Below are 24,492 nucleotides of genomic sequence, written 5' to 3'. Positions count from 1 at the left end.
GGTGCTAGGAGATGGGAACTTCTTTGTTTACCTGAGAGAGAGCAGTTTCTCCTGCATCCTTCCTACTGCTGAGACTATGTATACTGCAGGGGTAACCAATTAGAGAGACAACAGATCAAAAAAGAATGCTGAACAATCCTCTTGAGTAGAAGAGAAATGTTTCAGCAACATAAGCACCTTTAAAATAGATTAAATGTACTAGTTTGCATATACAAACCACTCTGGTTCCAGTAGGTGTAGACAGCCATGACAACTGCTAAAATTAAAAGCTGAAAACATTGGTTCAAACAAAGCTTTAATAAACAAACCCGATAGGACAATAATACTTGTCCTAGATAAGTCAAGTTGTTATTAAGGTCATAGAGTCTAATTCTATTGCTTTAAAGCAACAGCAAAAGAAATAAAATGTCATAATATATAGGTATGCATCACTATGTGAAAGTTTCCCCATAATACTATTAAGGATTTATTAATGCCCAGAATGCATTTTTCACCATCCTAATTTGACTGAATACAGAGTTATATTTCTAAGTGACTGTGTCCCCTCACTTTTGCTATAACCATTCTAGAGTTATATTTCTAAGATAGCTATGTCCCCCCTACTTATGCTATCAAGCCAGTTTTATGTCCAAAGGAAGCAAGAAATGGTCTGTTGAAAAGAACTAAACTACTATGACCATTACCAGTATGTCCCTGAGGCTGAACATTATGGTGCAGTTTACACAGTAAGAGAAAGTCCCTGCATGTAAAGAATACCATTAAAAAAGAAGTATGCTCTCAGAGTAACCCATTATTGAGCCTCCAGATTTCCCAAAATGAGTATGGAACTGGCTTGGAGGACAAGAAAACCAAGTTAAAATAATAAACAGCAAGTGACTTCCAGATAATATAACAACAAGCTGATGCTGTAGATGGAACATTGTGTTCCACAGAATCATCATGGGGGAAGGATGTCCCAGGGAAGACAGAGGAAAACTGATCGAAATACAGACTGTGCTGTGTACAAAATTACATATCTTTATTGTCGTGGTCTCCTCCCCCTCAGCAAGTTTTTAGGGAAATGAGTGAGTAGCCTGCTTCTCCCTCCCCCAACATCTTGCTTCTCAAACTCTTCTAGGATGTGAGCAAATAACTGGCTTTTTTCTCTCTCCAGAGGCTTGATTTTCAAGGAAAACAACATGCAGTTAGCTTTCTTTTTCATCACCAGGTTCTTCTGGTATCATTGCAAGCCTCCCCCTAATGTCCCCAGATTACTCCCTCTGAGGAGCCTGGTAGAGGAGTCATGATTCTATCTTTTATTTCTATCTGTCTCCCCATTGGGTGAATGAATAAAATGAATCCAATGAGGTATGTTATGGGAGGCTTTTTGGATGCTGAGCTCTTCCCATGGCCCAGCTATAACTTAGCTCCTTGTATAAAAAGTCCTATGTTTTATTTTCTTGGTGATGGTCTAGAATGGTGATAGTCTATTTTATAAGTATTTAACTATAGTTAGCATTTTCTTCCTTCATGTATCAGAGGGGTAACCGTGTTAGTCTGAATCTGCAAAAGCGGTGAGGAGTCCTGTGGCACCTTTTAGACTAACTGAAGTGTAGGAGCATAAGCTTTCGTGGGCAAAGACCCACTTCGTCAGATGCATGTAGTGGAAATTTCCAGAGGCAGGTATAAATATGCAGGCCAGAATCAGGCTGGAGATGATGAGGTGGATCCAATCAAGGAGGATGAGGTCCACTTCTGGAGGTGTGAATTCCAAGAGAGGAGAAGCTGCTTTTGTAGTTAGCAAGCCATTCACAGTCTTTGTTTAATCCAGAGTTGAAGATGAACTGTAGCTCAGCAGTACTGAGCTATGAACTGAGCTACAGTTCATCTTCAAGTTTGACACAATCAACTCTGGATTAAACAAAGACTGTGAATGGCTTGCTAACTACAAAAGCAGCTTCTCCTCTCTTATGCTCCTACACTTCAGTTAGTCTATAAGGTGCCACAGGACTCCTCACCACTTTTCCTTCATGTAGAAAGGAAGAGACTTACAAATACCTGCAATGAAGAAAAGATGATTGAGGATTTTGTGTATTTTCAGCAGCGAATCATTAGCTTTGTAACAAAAATTCCCAGCCCTGGAAATGGGTCTTTCCCTAAACCTAAACACTGTTGAGTCCATGGCAAGTACTTGTTAAGACTTATTTGACAAGCTATCTGAATAAAAATAGCATAACTTGAAAGACTGCATTTCAGTGGCTTTTTTAATACTCTATGAAACAGGCCAGTTAAGTCTCTCTGATTTATATTGAGATTTGTTCAATGTCAACTCCTTTAGAGGCAGATTTTAAAGTCCCTGAGTCTAAAGTTTTCCTGGTGAAGGTGTTTGTGATGTTTTTCAAGGTCCATTCCTGCTCCCATTAATTCCAGTGCTGCAGAAGTGGTTCCATAAGAGCTATTTAAAATTTCACTTATCTAAATTGTCACAGCTTGAGATGCAGAGTAAAAGGCTGGTGGCATATTACAATGACTGAAGAGCCTGTGAATGTAATCAAAGAGACCAAATAGCATGTAAGAAACTGTTTCATCTTGATCTCTTTCATCTACAGAAACCTGATAGAACCCATTAGCAGATTCTGGCATATAAAATGTCTAATTCAATGCAGTTATTTGTACAGACTCTTCAAATAAATGGAGATGGAAATATAGTGCCACATTGGATGAAGGAGAGGATGCCAGACTCAGGATAAACTGCTGAGAAAGGGAGCAGGATCACCCCAGACTGGCAGTTATTCTAGTATTAGGTATACCAAACCAGTAACAAAAGTAAACTTCAGTCTCACCACAGTGGGTAACAAGAAGTCAAAACTGCAGTCTCCTTAGGCTGTTACCAGCCTTTGGCTCACACACTAGACTTTATAATGAATGGCTATTGAAAACCAATTTTCTCAAAAAGGGGTTCTTCTGATCTCAAGAGATCAGCCACATAACCAGGTTGATATATAACTCAGATCCTATCCAATAATCACACTGTTGCCTGTCTTTTAGTAATTATAATATAACAGTTTATTTGTACGAGAAAGGGAGAAAATGGTTAAAATGGTTAATCATATGCATACAAAATAATCATAGCAAAATTATTATATCAGGTTTGTACCAGTGATATAACAGATTGCTGGCTTGTAAAGTCTCTGCTAACTTCCAAAACACTGTAAGGCCCTCAGTTCATAGTCAACATAGAATCATAGAACACTAGAATTGGTAGGGACCTCAAGAGGTCATTGACTCCAGTCCCCTACCCTCACGGCAGGACCCAGTACCACCTAGACCATCCCTGATAGATGTCTGTCTAACCTGATCTTAAATATCTCCAGAGATGGAGATTCCACAACCTCCCTGGACAATTTATTCCAGAGTTTAACTACTCTGACAGGAAGTTTTTCGCAACGTCCAGCCTAAACCTCCCTTGCAGCAGTTTAAGCCCATTGCTTCTTGTCCTATCCTGAGAAGCCAAGGAGAACAATTTTTCTCCCTCCTCCCTATGACAACCTTTTAGATACCTGAAAACCTCTATCATGTCCCCTCTCGGTCTTCTTTCCAAATTAAACAAGCCCAGTTCTTTCAGTCTTCCTTTATAAGTCAAGTTCTCTAGACTTTTAATCATTCTTGTTGCTCTTCTCTGGACCTTCTCCAATTCTGCCACATCTTCCTTGAAATGTGGTCCTGAGAACTAGACACAATACTCCAAGGGTGGACTATTGTCGACAAAACTATACCTGCATCTACACTACCGCCGAGTTCTGTCGACATAACATCGACAGAACTTGGCAGTTTTGTCGACGGCGGTAAATGTCATTCTATGAGGAATAATGCCTTTTGTTGACAGAGTTCTGTCGACAGAAGGTGTTATTGCATCTACGCTCTCCTTTGCGTCTACACTCTCATGTTGACAAAGCAGCTTGCTTTGTCGTCAGAACTGGATGTAGTCTAGACACTCTTTGTTGACAGAAGCTTTGTGGATAGTATCTGTCAACAAAGCCTCTGTCGACAAAAGCCTGTAGTCCAGATGTACCCTGGGAACGGATAAGCGCAGAGTAGAGTGGAGGAATAACTTCTCATTCTTGCTCACAACACTCCTATTAATGCTTCCCAGAATCATATTTGCTTTTTTTGTAAGCGTGTCACACTGTTGACTCATATTTAGCTTGGGGTCCACTATGACCCCTAGATTCCTTTCTGCAGTACTCCTTCCTAGACAGTCACTTCCCATTCTGTATGTGTGAAATGGATTATTCCTTCCTAAGTGCAGTACTTTGCATTTGTCCTTATTAAACTTCATCCTATTTACCTCAGGCCATTTTTTCCAGTTTGTCCAAATAATTTTGAATTATGATCCTATCATGGAAAACACTTGCAACTTGTTTCAGCTTGGTACCATCTGCAAACTTAATAAGCATACTCTTACAGTAGCCCCATCTAGGTTGTTTTTGCATAGTTTATTGACAAGAATGTCATGCGAGACCATATCAAATGCCTTGCGGTCTAGGTATACCATGTCCACCACTTCTCCCTTATCTACAAGACTCGTTATCCTATCAAAGAAAGCTGTCAGATTGGTTTGACATGTTTTGTTCTTTACAAATCCATGCTGGCTGTTACCTATTTTACTATTATCTTCCAGGTGTTTGCAGATGAATTCCTTAATTTCTTGCGCCATTAACTTCCCTGGCACAGAAGTTAAACTGACTGGTCTGTAGTTTCCTGGGTTGTTCTTATTTCCCATTTTATAGATGGACACTATATTTGCCCTTTTCTGGTCTTCTGGAATGTCTCCCGTGTTCCATGATATTTCAAAGATGATATCTAATGGCTCAGATACCTCCTCTATCAGCTCCTTGAGTATTCTAAGATGCTTTTCATCAGGCCCTGGTAACTTGCAGACATCTAACTTTTCTAAATAATTTTAAACTTGATCTGTTTTTATTTTATCTTCTAAACCTATCCCATTCCCACCAGTATTTACTATGTTTGGCATTCCTTCATCAGACTTCTTTTTAGTTGTAAATCCACATTCCAGAGAGTCAGAACAAGAAAGTGGTAAGAGGGGGATATTTCCAGGGTCTTTTACACCCTCTGCCATGTGTTTGTATTTTTACTGCCCAAATCCAAAGCTCACACATTGGTGCTAGAACAGATTTTGGAGTGGGGGTTCTGAGCTGCACCCAACTTACCCCTGTTCATACTTCTAGAGCTGGGGCTGGCAGCTAAGACCTCAGGCTTGGTGGCCTTGTGGGATCCCAGGCTGGTAGCCAGGACCCTGCATATGTGGCCAGTGGAAGAGGAGCTCCCAGGTGTAGGGCAGGTAGCTGGGCAGAACCCTGGGATTGGCAGTAGAGCCCCTAGGGCTGGTGGCCAAGTAGATCCAATGGCGTGGGTCCCGCAGCCAGCAGTAGAGCATTTGGGTGCAAGGCCAGCAGCCAAGTGGGACCTAAGGCCAGCAGTGGAGCCTCAGAGGAGTGGGCTGGTGTCTGGGACTCTACATGGCAGGAGCATGGGGCCAGTGGCTGGGACACCAGGCACAAAACTTAGACATACTGCAGCATCCCTCACATTCTGACTTCTCATGCCTATGAGCTCATGTGGAACAGTTTATGGAAATTTGCAGGCACAACTTAAGAGTCCAGTGTCACATGTGTAAGCCACGTGGCCCTTACATGATTGGTGACACATAGAGGAAAGCATTTCCAAAATTCTGGCTTGATTTTAGCTGGGGCATTCACAGGAAGACCCCCGGATAGGATGAGCTTCTTCTATAACCTATTGTCAGAGTTAATTGCCTTTGATGGGTCACCAGCACAAAGCTCTCTGGCATCAATATAGATTTTACCTGGCAGGTAAAACCCCAGGAACAAACATATCTGTGAGGTGCATATATAATATAGTTAATATCCAAAACTTCAGGGATAGAGATGATGCATAGATTTAAACAAGATAATCATTTTAGTACAGGCAGTCCCCGAGTTACGCGGATCCGACTTATGTCGGATCTGCACTTATGAACGGGGCTTTTCTCGCCCCGGAACTCACGGGCGGCGGGACCTCCCAGTCATGCAGTGGTCCCACCACCGCGTCCTCCGGGGTGAGAAAAGCTGCTCCAGGTGTCCCTGGTCTGCTGGGGGGGTCCCCAGCAGACCAGGGACACCCCGGAACAAAGCCGCAGAGGCGGCGGGGTCCCGCGCCTCCAAGGCTTTGCTCCATAGCAAAGCCGCAGAGGCGCGGGACCCTGACACTTCCAAGGCTTTGCTCCGGGTGTCCCTGGTCTGCTGGGGACCGCCTCCCCCAGCGGACCAGGGACACCCGGAGCAAAGCCGCAGAGGCGGCAGGGTCCCGTGCCTCCAAGGCTTTGCTCCTTAGCAAAGCCGCAGAGGCGCGGGACCCCGCCGCCTCCAAGGCTTAGCTCCGGGTGTCCCTGGTCTGCTGGGGCCCTCCCCCTCAGTGGACCAGGGACACCCAGAGCAAAGCCGCAGAGGTGCGGGACCCCGCCGCCCCCACGGCTTTACTCCGGGTCTCCCTGGTCTTCTGGGGGGGGCACAGCTAGTGCGCCCCCCCCCAGCAGACCAGGCTTTTGTTGTGGACGCCTGGAGTAGAGCAGCTGGGGTGCTGCCGGGTTGGTCCTGGGGGGACCTATCTGGTAGCGTCCCAGCTGTTCTGTCCCAGGCTCCAGATTCAGCTGCTGTTGAAACTGATCAGTGGCTGATTCCAGGAAGCTGGGGGCAGAGCAACTCTGCCTCGGGCTTCCTGTAGTCAGCCCCTGGTCAGTTTCAGCAGCAGCGGCTGAATCTGGAGCCAGTTCCGACTTACGTACAAATTCAACTTAAGAACAAACCTATAGTCCCTATCTTGTACGTAACCTGGGGACTGCCTGTACACATTTTGTTGCAATTGCCTCACACTGGCAATAATAATAATAATATAAATGGTAATATTTCTATCATACAACATCAGAGATGGTCTTACAGTTAGGAATTATATTGGAAGCCAGGATTCCTAGCTTTTTTGGACTCTGTCACAAATTTACTGTGGCAAACCCATTTAACCTTTCTATTTGTCAATTTCCTAAACTATATGGTGGGGGGATAAAATAGTTTCTACCACACAAAGGTCGTTGAGACTCTAAAATGATTGATATTTGTGAGATGCACAGAAAATGTACTGATGAACTAAATGGAAAATCCAATAATATCATGAAATATCAGTGAAACATGACAAGATTTAGTATGTAAATCTTCTTACTACTCTTGTCTACTGCCAGAATCTAGTTCAGGTCCCACAGGGAAATAGGTTCCTATCCTTGAGTTTGTGCTTCCTAAAATTTTCAGATTAACTGTTTCTGGTAAGATGCCAGTAGAGCAAAGGCAGAATGTCTTAAAATATGGTACTTAATGAAATATAGAAAAAATTATGGTCATTTTTAGGCGGGACGTAGCTCTCATCACTGTGCATGAGGCACAAAAAAGTCTTTTCTTTCTCTATTTTCAAATGGAACTTAGTTTGGTTAAAAAAATCCCTCTAATAATGAAAGAATAACACACATATGTTACCACAAATGGTTGAATATTAGTAATTCTAAGGATCTTTATGCAGCAAAATGGAAAGTTTCAGGCAGCACATAAATTGGTGTCTTGCTAGACCAACTGGCGAAAAAAAGCAAAATGTTTCTGTATTCATTGTGAAATGAATTCATGGGGATGAACATTTCCATAATATCCAGCTTATGGTTTCCCTAGAAAAATAGCATTATGTAATCAGGAAAGCATCCTTTTGCCTATACTATCTGACTCTCCAGTTAATATATTTTACATAATTGTAGACATAAGAGCGAATTGTGAATTCTCTATACCTTGATATAACTGAGAAGAACTCGTACTGCATTGAATTTGAACTAGCATAATGAGAGAGGAAGTTTTTCCTTGTAATTAGGGCATAGGAATAAGATTTTCCCCCTAAGTTCAACGAAATTTTTTTTGATGTGTTTTTGATGGTCCCTTTTCATTTCCTCAACTAGGGATCTGCACAATGCATAGTCTAGAATGACTATAACCAGTAAATGAACGATATATTTAAACTGCACAATCTGTTTGTGGAAGAGATTATGTATAAATTCAGTTCTTACATTAGAATTGATTTTTATTTCCAATAAGGACTCACCAATGAAAAAGTTAAAATTCTGGAACTGCCTGGGACATAAAGAATTTTTCTGCTTAGCACTGATGATTCATGCATAACAAAAAATCAAGTACATGATATTACACAAACAAATACCAGGTATAAGCATGTGAAAAACAATGCTCACATTTATATATACTGATTAATATGATCTATTTATAGACCTTTGCCTAAAACATATGAGCTAGGTACCAAGCAAGCAGTATTTGGAGCAAGACAAAGGGTATGTCTACACTTGCCCCCTACTTTGAAGTAGGGAGACAAATGAAGCATACCGAAGTTGCAAATCAAGCCCGGGATTTAAATATCCCACGCTTGATTTGCGTGTTCCTGGCCGGTTGCCATTTTAGAAATTCACTAGCCCGGAGTAACTGACTGCGTCTACATGGGGCAGTGAAACAGAAGTCCGATTTAAAGCCCTAATTCGAAGTAGCTGGTATTCCTCCTGCAATGATACAGTCTCCCACAGTATTCTTGCCAGCAAGTTAAAGAAGTATGGATTGGATAAATGTACTGAATGTGCATAGAAAGCTGTCTAGATTGTCAGGTTCAATGGGCAGCAATTAATGGCTCAATGTTTGATTGGCGGTCAGTATCAAGCGGAGTACCCCAAGGTTTGGTTCTGGGACTGGTTTTATTCAACATCTTTATTAAGGACCTGGATGAGGGGATGGATTGCACCCTCAGCAAGTTTGCAGATGACTAAACTAGGGGGAGAGGTAGATACACTGGAAAGTAATGATAGGGTCCAGAGTGACCTAGACAAATTGAAGGATTGGGCCAAAAGAAATCTGGTGAGGTACAGCAAGGACAAGTGCAGAGTCCTTGGAATGGAAGAATCCCAAACACTGCTACTGGCTAAGCAGCAGTTCTGCAGCGAAGAACGTGGTGATTACAGCGGATGAGAAGCTGGATTTGAGTCATCAGTGTGCCCTTATAACCAAGAAGGCTAATGGCATAATTGAGTGCATTAGTAGGAACACTGCCAGCAGATCTAGGGAACTGATTATTCCCCTTTATTTGCACTGGTGAGGCTTCATCTGGAGTATTACGTCTAATTTTTGGCCTGCCATTACAGAAATGATGTGGTTGCATTGGAGAGAGTCCAGCGGAGGACAAAAAAAATGGTTAGGGGGCTGGAGCACATGACTCATGAGGAGAGGCTGAGGGATTTGGGCTTATTTAATCTATAGAAGCATAACAAGGAAAGACTAGTGTCTTAAATGTCTAGAAGAAAAAAACTTAAGGAAAATTGAGGTAAAAATTACCTTGAGATATAATATATAAAATATTAGAACCACTGGTATTAGACATTTTAAAATCAGAGGAGACTGATGAGATTAATCAATATACAGTAATCTCAATCCTATGTGGTATGAGAGGCATTTGGGGCCTATATGTGCTAGAATGTGTAAAAGCAGTGTCCAGATGATTTGCTCCTGTAATCCAGTGCTGACTCTGAACTGCTATAATAGGTTTCTAAGTACAGTGTGGTTCAGCTTTTGTCCTAGTCTAAGGGTACGTCTACACTACAGTGTTATTTCAAAATATCTAAATTCGAAATAGTTATTTCAAAATAAGATATTTCTAAATAACGTGTCTGCACACAAAATGCATTTCAAAATAGCATTTGGCTATTTTGAAATAGCGCGTCCACACTGAGTAGATGCTGAACTGCATTTAAGGCCGGCCAGAACCAGGTCCGGCAGGGCATCAGGTCAGGAGTTACTTTGTGTGGCTGATTCCTTAGGCTATCTGAGGCCTGTGCTTAAAGAGACCCCCACCCCTGGACAGCCGGTTCTCAGGTTTCCCTGCTTGCTTGCTTACCTCGATGAGGGATAGCAAACCATTTTGTCTCTACATGCTCTGGTTGCCCTCACTCGGGACACCACAGCACTCTGCAACATGGAGCTGGAGCTGCACTTGGGCACTTTGGTGCTTCTTGTGGATGCGTTGCTGTGAGCCTGGCTGCACTTTCTGCAGGCTTCCATCCAGGAGGTCTATCGGGGGGCTGTCAATATCCAGAAGGCCCTGAGGGAGAGCTTCCACCCTGAGGAGCACTTAGAGCCTCCCTGGTCTGCCACACTGGGGGTTTGTGCCTCATTCCTCCCTCACATCCTTCCACTTACCTCTCCCTAAACCCCCTTCCTGATGTCAAATAAAATACATGTATTTTCATGAACACAAACTCTCTTTATTTAACAAAACTGGGAGGGGGGAAATGAAACTCTGGTGAGACTGGGGAAAGGAGGCAGGAGAGGGAAGGAGGGAAGTTGGGAGAGGGAAGGGGAACCCTGGGAGGAGGGAGCTGGAAGGGAGAAGCAAGGGGGTCTTGCTGGACTAACTTGATTTTCCTGTGAACCTGCTCCTTGGTTTGCATGTGGCCTTTTGTGGCCAGGCTGGCAGCTTTCCTGCCATAGACGGCCACATTCCCCCATCTAGTGCAGAGATTATGGACGTTGGGGGCATCCCCCCCAAACCTGAATAGGGTTCATGATCTCTGCCCTGGACCAGGAAGGCACCCACCTTCTCCGGCCTCTGGCAGGCTCCTGGGAGCTGGCAGACTGCTCCTGGGGAGCGGTGGAGGGCTGGATGCTAGTAGCTTGGGGCTCATGTCTTGGGGCCACTAGGTCAGGGGCAGTGACTGCTGGCTCTGGGCTGGCAGGCTTGGAGCTGGCACAGGCACTCTGGCCAGAGTCTACCCCTTTAAGGGCTCCAGGGAGCGGGAGAGGGAGAGGAGTGTTCTTGGTTGAGGCTAGAGTGGCCTCAATTATAGAATCTGCACAGCACTTATTTCGAAATAGCAATTTCAAAATTGGCGTTATTCCTCGTGGAATGTTTACCAATTTTGAAATAAGCCCTCCGCTATTTCAATTTAATTTAGAAATAGAGGTTGGCTTATGTAGACGCTAGGAATATTATTTCAAAATAACAGTTGCTATTTCAAAATAATTTTGATTTGTAGACATACCCCAAGAGACTGCATCTTATTTCATTGGAGTGGCTAGTGCAAAGCCAAAGAGGCTGGAGATAATCTTCAGGTTCTGAATAAACTGGGCTTACAAAGAAAATAGAATATAACAGCTCAGTCTGTTAGAAAATAGAATATAACAGCAGGCCACAAAAGCATCTCTTGGAAGATTATTTGACATCTAGCTGGCTACACAATAACAGCACTGACAAAGGCAACTGCACTGATATATTTGATTTAAGTGAAATCCTGCAAAAACTTACATGCCTGGTTAACTTTAAACCTATGCGTAAACCTACAGGTGCTGAACAGACCACTTGCATGTATAAGTGATTGCAGAATCTGGGTCTTAGCTTTTCCTGACAGCATTAAACACCTACCAGAGACTGATAGATGTTATCTTGGCTGCTGAGTAGGATTGGGACCAACTGCCCCCAAAAGAACCATCATCATTAGCAATATCAGAACTGGTCAAATCTTGTAATAGAAGAGTTATTAAGTAAATTACTGTGCTCTTTCTCTTTCTCTTTCCTGCCAGTGCTTTCACATTTCTCAGCTTCCAAATACTTTTCTAAAACTTCACCAAATGCACAGAGATGGTTCTCTAATTGTTCCAAAAGAGGTCCATATTTTTTTAGTTATACCAGGATCAAAAATGAAATCTCAAAATTATGAGGAGTCATGAGGGATTAATTAAAAAAGCTAGTAAGAAATCTTAATAAATGCAAATAATTAAACACCTCTTTTAAGTCAATGAGAGTCTTTTCTCTGGTGTGGCCATTAATGAGCAATAACAGCCCATAGAATTGTAAAAGTAAAGGGAACATAAAGCAATACATAAGATATGGGGTTTTGACCTAGAGTTTCTGCAGTTATGCTCCATAGAAAAATAAACTGATAAGGAAATATGTAATGTTAATATCTTGGTACATGGGAGAAAACATTGATTTATTGGTGTAAGAAAGTATGGTTTATTACCAGTTCATAAATTCATGAGTAAGTTATATTTTATGCTGCTAGCATAGTAATATATCACCATTTCTATATAAAGAAGCAATTCCTTATAGCTTTAAGATGTGGCAGCCTCCAATTTGAAATACACTTGTACTATAAGAGGCTGGTTTTATTATGCAAAGTCACCCTCCTAACCAATCTAATTGTGAAAAGAATAACCCATGACTAATGACCTACTAGCTGCTTAACTGTCCCTTCTTTAATAAAATTGTACCTTTCAGAAATTGATCACTTTTTTATTTAAAAAAGCAGTCTAGGCACTCCTCAGAAGACAATAGATTTTTTCACATAAGTATGTAGATTTTTGCTGTCAATAATTTCCAAATAATTGCATCATACATTCATGGGATCAACCCAAACTGGTTGTTCAGTAAAGCCATCTTTAAAAAAAAAAGAAAAGAGTAGAACTGAATGTTGTGTTTGGGAATATTTAGTGTTGGTCTTGTAAGACAGTACATGTTTCACTGAATAGTTTTCACTATATAGAACCATTTGTATCAAATTGAATGTGGTGTAGCGTACAGTCAGGACATACATCTTTCTTGTACAGAAAAATTGCTGCTATTAATCTGTGTATAAATATAATTTGCAGCAGAAGACAACCAAAAGATAAATATATAAAGACAACAAATGGTTAATGTTTTGCCTTTGCTCCAGGAAGTGAATGAGAATAAGCAAAAAAAACTTGGCAAATCCCATCAGAAGTTGAGAGCCACCATTTCTTCCAAGAATTGATTGCAGCTCTTAAATGCATTACTTGCTTTCAGATATGTTTTCAACTCTCATAAAAATGTAGCTGTTGGAAAGAAAAAAGTCTAATTTCATAAATCTTAGACATGGCAACTTAGCTTGTGTAACTGAATCCAAAATCACCAATTAGCCCCTGAAATTCTTATCTTTGCAAAGGAAGTCAAAATGTGTTTTTCTAATACACATAAATGATGTTTATAAATTGAAGTGGCTAGATTTCAGGGCACGTTTATACTAGCGATATAAACCTGCCAAAGGTTGATCTTCTAGTGTCCGATTTAGTGGGTCTAATGTAGAGCCCTAAATTGAATGCTGAGGACAGCCCCCACTGGCATCCAGTACTTCTCATTCTGCAAAGAGTAAGGGAAGCCATTGGGATTGTGTGCTCCTATCAGCCTACTGCTGTGTGATGCCACCATGGGTAGGCTTAAGGTAAGCCTACTCCAGCTAGCATAGACCAAGTGTGTTCATTCCCCCTTTTACTGTTTGATATTAAACTTTGCTCGAGTATTTGCATTTTTTAGATGTCAGTAAGGAAAAGGGCACACTATACTCTTCAGACAACACAACTTGTCAGCCATTTTCCTCATTAGAGACAGCACAATTATTGCTGGCAAAGGAAAGTGTGAGGGAGTGAAGAGAGGAGAGCCTGGCATCACAGGGGTTAAACAAAGCCTTTTGGCACAGCTAGCCTTGCCCCACTTCACCTGTAACCAACGCCGGGCCTGGAGGCAGGATAAAAGGAAGGAGGCTGGCTCAGTTAGCTGCTGACCAGCAAGGAGACAGGAATATGGTTCTGCTGTCTTCAGGACAGGAACCAAAGCCATCCACTTGGCCATTTTTTAAGGAGTAAGGGTTATTTCGAAAGAAGGGCTTCTTTTCGAAATAATCCCAATTTTTTTCTCAAAATACGCTATTTCGGAAAAGCAGCCGGCCGCCATTATGCAAATGAAGTACAGGAAATTCAAATCCATACTTCATTTGCAACTTTGTTTGTCTGCATTTGCATTCCTCTCTCAAAGGAGGAATGCAACGTAGACATACCCTAACAGTCCAGCATGACTTCACTGCCTCTGAATCAATGTAGCCCTGTGCAGAAGCTGTAGGCTTCTCATTAGGGTGGTATTTTTACAGGGCTGCAACTGCACAGTTTCTGCGCACTGAGTATTGGAAATGTGTACATCTTGGGAGTTCCTTCACAGAAGCTGCTTTACTGTGCATAAACATGCCAGTGTAGACATACCCTAAAAGTGTTGAGTGATGTTGGGGAAAAGGGATAGTGCACCTCACATTTTGCCTGTATATTGTTTACCTATCTTGTCTGTTTTGATTGTAAGCTATATTGGACAGGGATTGTGTATTTGCACAGTGTTTAACACATTTTGGGCACTATCACTATATATACATAAAATAGTCATTATTATCGTCATTTGTATTTAGAGAACACCAGACTTTCATTAAAAGTAAGCTATGCTATTGAAATACCTACATTCTTTTTAAAACCTAGATGATGACTAATTTTTCCCCAAAGCAGTAGCAGTTTCCAGATCTTCAGAAGCATTCCAATGACACAAGTTATCACTGCATCTTCTCTGGGGGGCAGGAGGAGAAGGGAACCCTGCAAGACACCATTAGATATTGTAATACAGAGGCAGCTGAAAAAAATTTCTATCTAGAAATAGAAGACAGGCTAGGAAGCAAAATGTTGTCTGAAAATACTTTTTCAGACTCCATCAAATAATCTGGAATGTTGCCTGGCTACCCTATTTAAATCATATGGTTGCAATGGTCTCTGAGCAGTAAGCCCAGACAGCACAGAACACTCATATGGAGTATTATCATGAAGGTTTTTCAAATGTGCTTCTCAGACTATCTCCTAAATATTCTAGAAAACAAGAATATCATTGTTGCTTATTTTAGAAATTAATATATTGAAAAGGTGAAGGAAAAACTATGCCTTTCCTGAGCTGGGTGTTTTTTGAAGGTTTCTGTCAAGATCTTTAATTATGGTCAAATCCATCAAATTATTTAAAAAAAACCTTTTTGTACAAATGTGGGCAAACAGCTGGTCTCATTTTGCTCTTTATTTTTGTAAAGCTTTTAGATTAATTAATCTGTATATGACTATAATTTGATAAGACATACTGGTTACATTCTGAAAAGCAGTCATTAATCAGTGTAATGCATGACCTCAATCATGTTTTCTCTCTCTAAAACATATTTTTTATCGATCAATAATTGATGCAGTCATGCAGTTATTTGTGTCTTCCTTTTAAGGAATTATAATAGTCATTTGCTTGTTGTTTGTAATGGCAAGTTAAATATTTGACTTTTGACTCTTTTATAATAGTCTTCTCCAAAAGCAAACTAAATTCCTGTTTGCAGAATGTCAGAATTGAGAACTAATGATGTCATCTCTGATTCTTTATCAACAAGGGAGAAACATATTTGGCCTGCAGCAAAATGTTTCAAATCCTTCACATACAAGTGTCAAGTCGTATAGATCATGCTCCACAATAATACACTGTGCATGTTTGATTGACATAAGGTCTCTGCTACACTAGTAGTGCATTTTTGTAAGTTTTACTAAGAAAGACAGTTTAGCAACATAACCCAAGTGTTGTATTATCAGCATAAACATTAATTTATAGTGGTGTGTCTTATACTTAACTTTTCTGTGATTGCATTAGAATTTTTTGATGTACTAGCACTTACCTGGCATTGCTCTGGTCCTTAAGGAAGGGCTTAGGAAAGGGGGCTAGAGGTGTATGTGGGTGGTGGTGGTGCAGAATTAGTGTTTGGAATGAGAAGGGGATCTGTGCAGGGCACTGGATATGTGTATGCAGGGGATGAGGTGGAGAGGGCAGGGAAGCTAAAGCCTCCTCCCATCCCTTGAGATTCATACCAAGGCCGCTTGCTGTCCCTATCAGTGAGTGAGAGCAAAGTGCACAGCTCATCTGCCCCCTGTGCTCCTCAGCCAAAGTGAGAAATGCCAGCAACCGATCTGTCCAAGGTGCTGCATGATTCTCAGACTATTAGAGATACACCTGACTTTTTGAGATCCCAGCAGAAAGTGACCATGTCTGGCCCAGCAGCTTCTTTTATATGAGCCGATTGGTTGCTCCCTGCAGCCTATTCCTGAATGGTTGAACCCATCACAGCCTCTCTAGGCTACTTGGAGGAATCACCTTTTCTGCTCACACCTGAGCAGAAAAAAACCCCTTTTTACACCTGCATTGATGATTCTTGGGAAAATGTTGACTTTTCAGAAATAAATCAAACACCAGGATATTTTAACCAAAACCCAATAAAGTTTGATTTGGAAATGCCACCACAGTGCTATGTGGAAATTGTATTTTAGGAGCCTCATGCTTCCATTCTCCTTTGTAGGTCAGGTTATGTGGCTGGAGTACCTTTTCCATCATGCCCCTTATGCTCTCTTCTTGATGAGCCATATTGCTCAAGTGCTATCTGTCAATTCACAGGGACATGGACGAACAGGATTATGGATTCTCTTCAACACAGAATCGATTAGGGATAGTTTGTTTTATTAGTCTCACTACGGGTACGTCTAGACTACATGCCTCTGTCACCAGAGGCATGTAGATTAGGCTACAAGACATAGTAAAATGAAGCGGCGATTTAAATAATCGCTGCTTCATTTAAATTTACATGGCTGCCGCGCTGAGTGCGACAGCGATAGTCGACTCAGTGCGATAGTCTGGACGCGCGGGTGGCGACATCAAAGGTATTTGTTGACAACCCAGGTAAACCTCATCCCAGGAGGATTACCTGGGTGGTCGACAAATACCTTTGATGTCGACACCCGCGCGTCCAGATTATCGCGCTGAGCCGACAAACAGCTGATCAGCTGTTTGTCGGCTCAGGGCGGCAGCCATGTAAATTTAAATGTAAATTTCATTTTCCTACGTCTGGTAGCCTAATCTACATGCCTCTGGCGACAGAGGCATGTAGTCTAGATGTACCCTACGTCAGTGTTACTACAGAGTTAATTTGCTGAATTGTTGTTATACTGCTATTACAGAGTGCACATCAGCAAGTGCTACAGAGCAATGCATATAAGTGTAAAAGGCACTTGGAATGCTTACATCCCTTCTACCACGGGGAGCCCTGTCCCTGATCCTCGTTTCAAGGGCTGCGGTTGAGGTGGCTCCAGCTGGGGGAATCCCGGGCACCCTCTGAGGTCTAGGTCCCTGGTGAAATTCACCAGGCACAGGACCCCCCACACCATTTATATCACAGTTGTTTACCAGGTGTGCGCATACTGGCCCCACGCCACTCTTAGCATTCTCATGAAGTTGAAATCGAGATCAACGTGATTTATTCCTCACTACATTCCCAGCTCAACTGCATGGGCTGTGGCCGATGAGGGCCATCTGATATTTGCGTTTGCACTGCTCAAGTCTCCACTAGGCTGTGTATTCCAGGGATGGAAACTTCCATCCTGGCCCTCTGGGCTGCAGGCCCTGTGTATGGCTTCTTATGACAGTGTCCAGAATAAAGGTGAACTTGTTTATAAGCTTTAGTGCTTTTGTTTATGCCACACTAGTGCATATACTATGTAACACTTGCTTAAATTCAGCAATAGGTATCCACAGTACCAGCATAAATTCATATTAGTATTGAGCATTAGAATCTTTCCAGTATTATAAAAATAGCATGTGATATATAAATGCCCCCTCATTCATTCAAACACAATCATAATGAATTAGAATAATGCACTGAACACACAATGCTTTTGATTTTATGATTGAAGCTATACCATTAGATATGCTCATCACAGTTTAATAATCCTTATTATAGTTCAGTAATTTTGTTTTAATCACAAAAATGAAAGTGGACATAGACAAGAAACTGCAAATTGCTCTCAAAGTTATAACTACGTGCAGTTTCAATTTTTTATATCTTTCATGCAATTAAAGACATTTGCATTATTTCTTCTGAGTCTTAAATATTTTATATAGTATTTCACATGGACCTGTAGGCCTTATAAACTAATTTAACTGTCTTTTTGTTTTATTCTATTTCATACCTGACAGACATTAGTGATTAAAAAAAGTGGACTGTGTAAAAATGATAAATGAACTAAATATCTGTTTAGATTAAGCAATATGATATAAATGTCAGTGCAACACTGGAAATTTTGGTATGTTTTGAGTCATAGAATATAGACAATGGGTCTTTCATTATTCAAGAAGTACCATAATTATTTAAAATGCACTCACTGGAGTGTTTTATTGCTATTCTGAAATGATATTTATAAAAACTAGAAGATTTATCTGGAGTTGCTCAGGTTCTTAACTCAAAAAATGTTTCCTTTTCTTCATTTAAGTTATTTGAATGAAGGTGGACCAGCGGATGAGTATGCAGGCTTCCCAGGGAGAGAGGACAACTCCAGGCCTGCCTCTCCGCAGCAGCTTGGGGTCAGAGAAGAAGCATCTCTCCATGGGTCCAGTGCACACAGGTGAGGAGAGAGTACATGTCTCCCAGTTGGGACAAATCCAGATTAATCTGCCCCCTCTGGTCCACAGGAACAGTGAGAAATGCAGCAAACTGTGCAATTCATCTTCATCAGGGAGTGAAGGGAAACAGCAACAATGTTCCTGTATGAATCAGGGAGTGTGTGTGAGAGGGGAGCTTCAGCCACTCAAACCTTCCTAAAGGAGACCTGAGTGGGGAGAGGGTGAAACATTCAGGGCATAGCAGTCCCCGATTAGAAGGGGCACCCAGCCTGCCCCTTTCACCTGCCTGGTGATTCTTTTACATTTCTGTATGGTTTTATTGAGAAGCAATCCCATTTGGTGTGCATCCCATTTTCCAGGCACCACCAAACCTTTACCTTGCTTTAAGTTATAAGAGAAAAATGTAAACTAAATTTGGTGGTCTTAGCTCTTACCATTTAGGAGGAGTTGTTGAAGAAACAGACAGACGCGTAGACAGACATGCAGACAAACTCAGTGAAATATAGAGTAGATCGGAAAACAGACTGTATCTAGAGAACATGTCTGTTAGGCATTCAGCCCTGTGCCCGAGGTGCCCCGGAATACTCGGGGGTTTCCCCGGGGTTTGCGTGGCACCTCCCGGTGTTCGGGTACCCCGCTCTCCGGCGGGGTCTTGGCTCTCTGGTGCACGTTCAGGCGCTTTTGCTTCGGCCTGAGCGTCAGTGTAGTCTCCCCACTAATGGATGGGGGAAAGGGGGGCCCGGGCCCGCCCTCACTCACGGGCCCCAACCCAGGGCCCTAAGGACGCGGAACGGACTTGCTCTGGTCCGGCTGACGGGGATCCTGCCGTAACTCGTCAGCCCGCCAGCTCAAGTGAGCTCTGCCCTGGGCTGCTTCCTTCCCCCCCCCCCCCGGCGTTCCCCGCCTGGGGTATTTACCTTTGGTTTGGCCGACAGCCTGCCGGTCCTGTTGCGCCCCCGCCCTTCAGCGACGGAGGGCTGTGCTAGCGTAGCCCGGGTGGGGGGAGGGTCCACACTCCGGGGAGGTCGCCCGACTCTCCCCCTCTCCCAGTCCTCCCCTCAACTCCTGATAGCCCCTGCTGCCTCTAATGGCGGCGAGGTGTTCCCTTTTAAACCTCCCGCCGGGGCTCCCTTCTCCCCTCCGTCACCGGCCGGGCTGGGACTGGCAGCGCCCATCTGGTCTCTGGTTGACCGCCGTCCGAGTCCATCAGGGCAGGGGAACTCCTCCCGACCTAGCCCCTCCCGTCCTGCCGGCCCCCCGCGGATGCCGAGCAGCGCCTGCTCGGCGTCACCCAGGGGACGGAGAGGGATCGCCCCGTCACAATGTCTCATTCAGTATGGCAGCTATTCCAACATCACATTCATCTCCCTGAGGTCTGAACTTCCAAGCTACACTGGTATGAACAGTCATTTCCCTACCCCCCACAGTATTTGATTGTGTGCATGTCCTGATTTTTAAAAGTAACCTTTTTATATGTGCCTAACGTAGTGAATACAAGCAGAGAGAGGGTAAGTTTAGAAGATAGGATACACAAAGAACAAGTTAAAAATCACTTAGGAAAGTTAGATGTCAGCAAGTCACCAGGTCCTGATGAAATGCATCCCAGGATACTCAAGGAGCTGATAGAGGAGGTATCTGAGCCTTTAGCTATGATCTTTGAAAAATCATGGCAGACAGGGGAGATTCCAGAAGACTGGAAAAGGGCAAATATTGTGCCCATCTATAAAAAGGGGAATAAGAACAACCCAGGAAACTACAGACGGGTCAGTTTAACGTCTGTCCCAGGGAAGATAATGGAGCAGGTAATTAAGGAAATCATATGCAAACACTTGGAAGGTAATAAAGTGATAGGGAATAGCCAGCATGGGTTTGTGAAGAACAAGTCATGCCAAACGAATCTGATAGCTTTCTTTGATAAGATAACGAGCCTTGTGGATAAGGGAGAAGCGGTGGATGTCATATACCTAGACTTTAGTAAGGCATTTGATACGGTCTCGCATGATATTCTTATTGATAAACTAGGCAAATATAACTTAGATAGGGCCACGATAAGGTGGGTGCATAATTGGCTGGATAACCATAGTCAGAGTTGTTGTTAACGGTGCTAAATCCTGCTGGAAAGGGATAACAAGTGGAGTTCCTCAAGGGTCTGTTTTGGGACCCGTACTGTTCAATATCTTCATCAATGATGTAGATATTGGGATAGAGAGTACGCTTATTAAGTTTGCAGATGATACCAAACTGGGTGGGGTTGCAACTTCTTTGGAGGATAGGAACATAATTCAAAATGACCTTAGCAAGTTAGAGAAATGGTCAGAGGTAAACAGGATGAGGTTTAATAAAGAGAAATGCAAAGTGCTCCACTTAGGAAGGAACAATCAGTTCCATACATACAAGATGGGAAGCGACTGTCTAGGAAGGAGCATGGCGGAAAGGGATCTAGGGGTCATAGTGGACCACAAGTTGAATCTGAGTCAACAGTGTGATGCTGTTGCAAAAAAAGCAAATATGATTCTAGGTTGTATCAACAGGTGTGTTGTAAGCAAAACTCGTGAAGTCATTCTGCCGCTCTACTCTGCACTAGTTAGGCCTCAGCTGGAGTACTGTGTCCAGTTCTGGGCACCACATTTCAAGAAAGATGTGGAGAAATTGGAAAGGGTACAGAGAAGAGCGACAAGAATGATTAAAGGTTTAGAGAACATGACCTATGAAGCCAGGCTTCATGAACTGGGCTTGTTTAGTTTGGAAAAAAGAAGATTAAGGGGGGACATGATAGCGGTTTTCAAATATCTAAAAGGGTGTCACAAGGAGGAAGGAGAAAATTTGTTCCTCTTGGTTTCTGAGGACAGGACAAGGAGTAATGGGCTTAAAGTGCAGCAGGGGAGGTTTAGATTGGACATTAGGAAAAAATTCCTAACTGTCAGGGTGGTCAAATATTGGAATAAATTGCCAAGGGAGGTGGTGGAATCTCCCTCTCTGGAGATATTTAAGAACAGGTTAGATAGACATCTGCCAGGGATGGTGTAGACGGAGCTTGGTCCTGCCTTGAGGGTGGGGGGCTGGACTCGATGACCTCTCGAGGTCCCTTCCAGTCCTATTATTCTATGATTCTATATAACAGGAGTCAGATCATGCTCATCTCATTGTTCTGGTTTTCACCTGGTTTAAATTGTCATCGTCTTGTAGACTTCCAATCCATCCCATACAAATATCAGTTCATATATGTCCTGTTATACAGATTGTCTATGCTATAGTGACAGAGAGAGATCCTATACTGTACTGGTTGCTCTGCTGAACTCAGTGAAGGTGTGTGTGCCAGTTTGCCCCTTCTGAGAATATACCCCATTTTTTCCACATATTAGACAAACACTGAGTTCTACATTACAGGACTCATCGTTACTCAGTTGTGTTCACTCTACATGATAGAAAATGTCTTTGAAGGGCTAGTGGAATTTTGATGCTCCAGGACTATACATTAGCAAAGTTTATTTCATGTAATGAAACACATCTAAGTTCTACTGACATCATTTCTTCCCCCTATCATTTTTCTCCCTGTCTCACATGGGTGTTTGGGTAGTAGCCAATCACTGACTGTAAAGAGAACCCATAAAAAAAAGAAATGTGACCTTCCAGTCTGTTTTTCCCTTATGTGGAAAACAGCTAATTAGGTTGAATATTTATTAAGGGCTTGACTGAGCTGTTAAATAAAGCCCTGATTATGGAATCTGGGTGCAGTTTTGTCAACTCAGCAGCTGAACAGGGAAAGCACTGAGCCTCAAAGAAAGCCCTCTGGGTATGTCTACACTACAATGTTAGTTCGAACTAACGGACGTTAGTTCGAACTAACATTCATAGGCGCTACACTAGCGCTCCGCTAGTTCGAATTTAAATCGAACTAGCGGAGCGCTTAGTTCGAACTAGGAAAACCTCATTTTACGAGGATTAAGCCTAGTTCGAACTTACTAGTTCGAATTAAGGGGTGTGTAGCCCCTTAATTTGAACTAGTGGGAGGCTAGTCCTCCCCAGGTTTCCCTGGTGGCCACTCTGGCCAATACCAGGGAAACTCTATGCCCCCCTCCCGGCCCCGGACCCCTTAAAGGGGCACAGGCTGGCTACGGTGCCCGTGCCAGGTGCAAGCCTGCCAGCACCCAGCCAGCAGACCCTGCACCTGGCACGGCACAGAGCCACCCACCCGATGTCCCCCAGCCCACCCCTTCTTCCCGGGACCAGGCTGGCGGCTCCCGGGAGCTTGCCCGGGACCGCAAGAGGTGGGCACCTTCCTGGGCTAGAGCAGACATCGTGGACCTCATCCACGATCTCCGCACTAGGCACAGGAAAGTGGCTGTCTAGGGCAGGAGACCTGCCAGCCTAGCCACTCAGAAGCAGGTGTGCATGAAAATCAAGCGGGTCCACTGAGACCCCCAACCCTGAGCCCTGAGCTTACAATGGCTGTCCTGGGTCAGACCAAAGGTCCATCTAGCCCAGTAGCCTGTCTGCTGACAGTGTCCAACCCTAGGGACCCTAGAGGGGATGGACCGAAGACAGTGACCAAGCCATTTGTCTCGTGCCATCCCTCTCCAGCCTTCCACAAACTTTGGGCAGGGACACCTCTCCTACCCCCTGGCTAATACCACTCCATGAACCCAACCTCCATGACTTGATCTCACTTCCTTTTTAACTCTGCTCTAGTTGTTGCCTTCACAGCCTCCTGCAGCAAGGAGTTCGACAGGTTGACTCTTTGCTTTGTGAAGAACAACTTTCTCTTACTAGTTTGAAGCCTGCTACCCATTCCTTTCCTTTGGTGTCCTCTAGTCCTTCTTTATGGGAACTCATGAAGAACTTTTCTGTATGCATCCTCTCCACCCAACCCCTGCTTTTAGAGACCTCTATCCTGTCCCCGCTCCATCTCCTCTTTTCGAAGCTGAACAGTACCAGTCTCTGTAGCCTCTCTTCATCTGGGACCTGTTCCCAACCCCTGATCATGTTAGTTGCCCTCCCCTCTTCCAGCGTTTCTCTTCCCCTCTCCCACCTCCTTTTCCCAGTTTCCCCCAATTTTGTTCAAAAAAGACAGAGTCAATGTTGGAAGAAATGTTATCTTTATTTTGTACATCAGGAAGGGGGGCTAGGGAAGGGTAAGTGGAAGGAGGTGAGGGAGGAATGGGGTACGAGCCCCTGATGGGGAGGACTAGGCTGGCTCTGCGGGCTTCTGGGGGTGGAAGCTCTCCTGCAGCCCCCCAATTGTCCCCTCTCCCCAGATGGCAGCCTGCGGCAAGTGCAGCCGGTGTGATGGCCGAGTGCTGTGATGTGCCCAGTGTGGGCACTCCGGGCACTCCAAGCCAGGACTGGTTTTCAAGCGGGGCACCCCTGAGAACTGTCTGTCTGGGGTGGGGGTCGGGTCCCTTTAAGCGCAGCCCTCGGCTAGCCTGAGACAGCATCTCCACGCTCTAAGTCCTCCTCTGATGCCCTGCCGGCACTGCTTCCGGCCATCCTTAAGCCCAGTTCAGGGTCCACTATGTGTGGACATGCTAGTTCGAATTACAAAACGCTAATTCGAGCTGGTTTTTTAGTCTAGATCCGTTAGTTCGAATTAACGTTGTAGTGTAGACGTACCCTCTGAGACTCTGTTCCTCTGGATCTCCCCTTTTCTATTCCTTTGGGATTTTATGCTACTAAAGTCAATGGGAACTGTTTGGTGATGAGAAATTTTGAAAATCAGGCCATTTATTTAGATGACTAAAGATATTTTAGGAGCCAAAATATAGGTACCTGTTAATGAACATCTTGGTTACAAATAAGGGCTTTTGAGGAAAAAAAAAGTAAATGATTAAAGAATGAAAACACAAAAAAGACATTGAAGTGGAAGGAGTCTGTTAATAAATCAAAAGTGCCTGACAAAGGGATGACTAATTTTCCTTTGGAGACTCCAAAAATTCACTCAGAATTACTAGTGTAGGCGTATAAAATTTCATATTAGGTAAAATCAGGAAGAATCCTCTTAGGACACAAAGTTCAGCAGAAGCAAAAGAAACTCTGGAGAAGCTGACTTTATTTCAAAATAATATTCTCCAA

General features: G+C 43.3%; 1 long non-coding RNA gene across 1 annotated transcript in view; it reads left to right on the top strand.

Annotated features, from left to right (window-relative positions):
- LOC112546253 (uncharacterized) overlaps positions 1 to 18,805 on the top strand; it is a 245,657-nt gene extending 226,852 nt beyond the window's left edge. The window contains exon 7 of the long non-coding RNA XR_012904209.1: positions 18,294 to 18,805. This is a non-coding gene — a long non-coding RNA (uncharacterized LOC112546253). The remainder of the gene's footprint in view (positions 1 to 18,293) is intronic.
- The last annotated feature ends 5,687 nt before the right edge of the window (positions 18,806 to 24,492 follow it).

The sequence above is a fragment of the Pelodiscus sinensis genome, chromosome 5, assembly GCF_049634645.1.
Source record: "Pelodiscus sinensis isolate JC-2024 chromosome 5, ASM4963464v1, whole genome shotgun sequence".
Classification (NCBI taxonomy): domain Eukaryota; kingdom Metazoa; phylum Chordata; order Testudines; family Trionychidae; genus Pelodiscus; species Pelodiscus sinensis.
The sequence above is the reverse complement of the archived record's forward strand: the minus strand, read 5'-3'. Positions and strand labels throughout refer to the sequence as shown.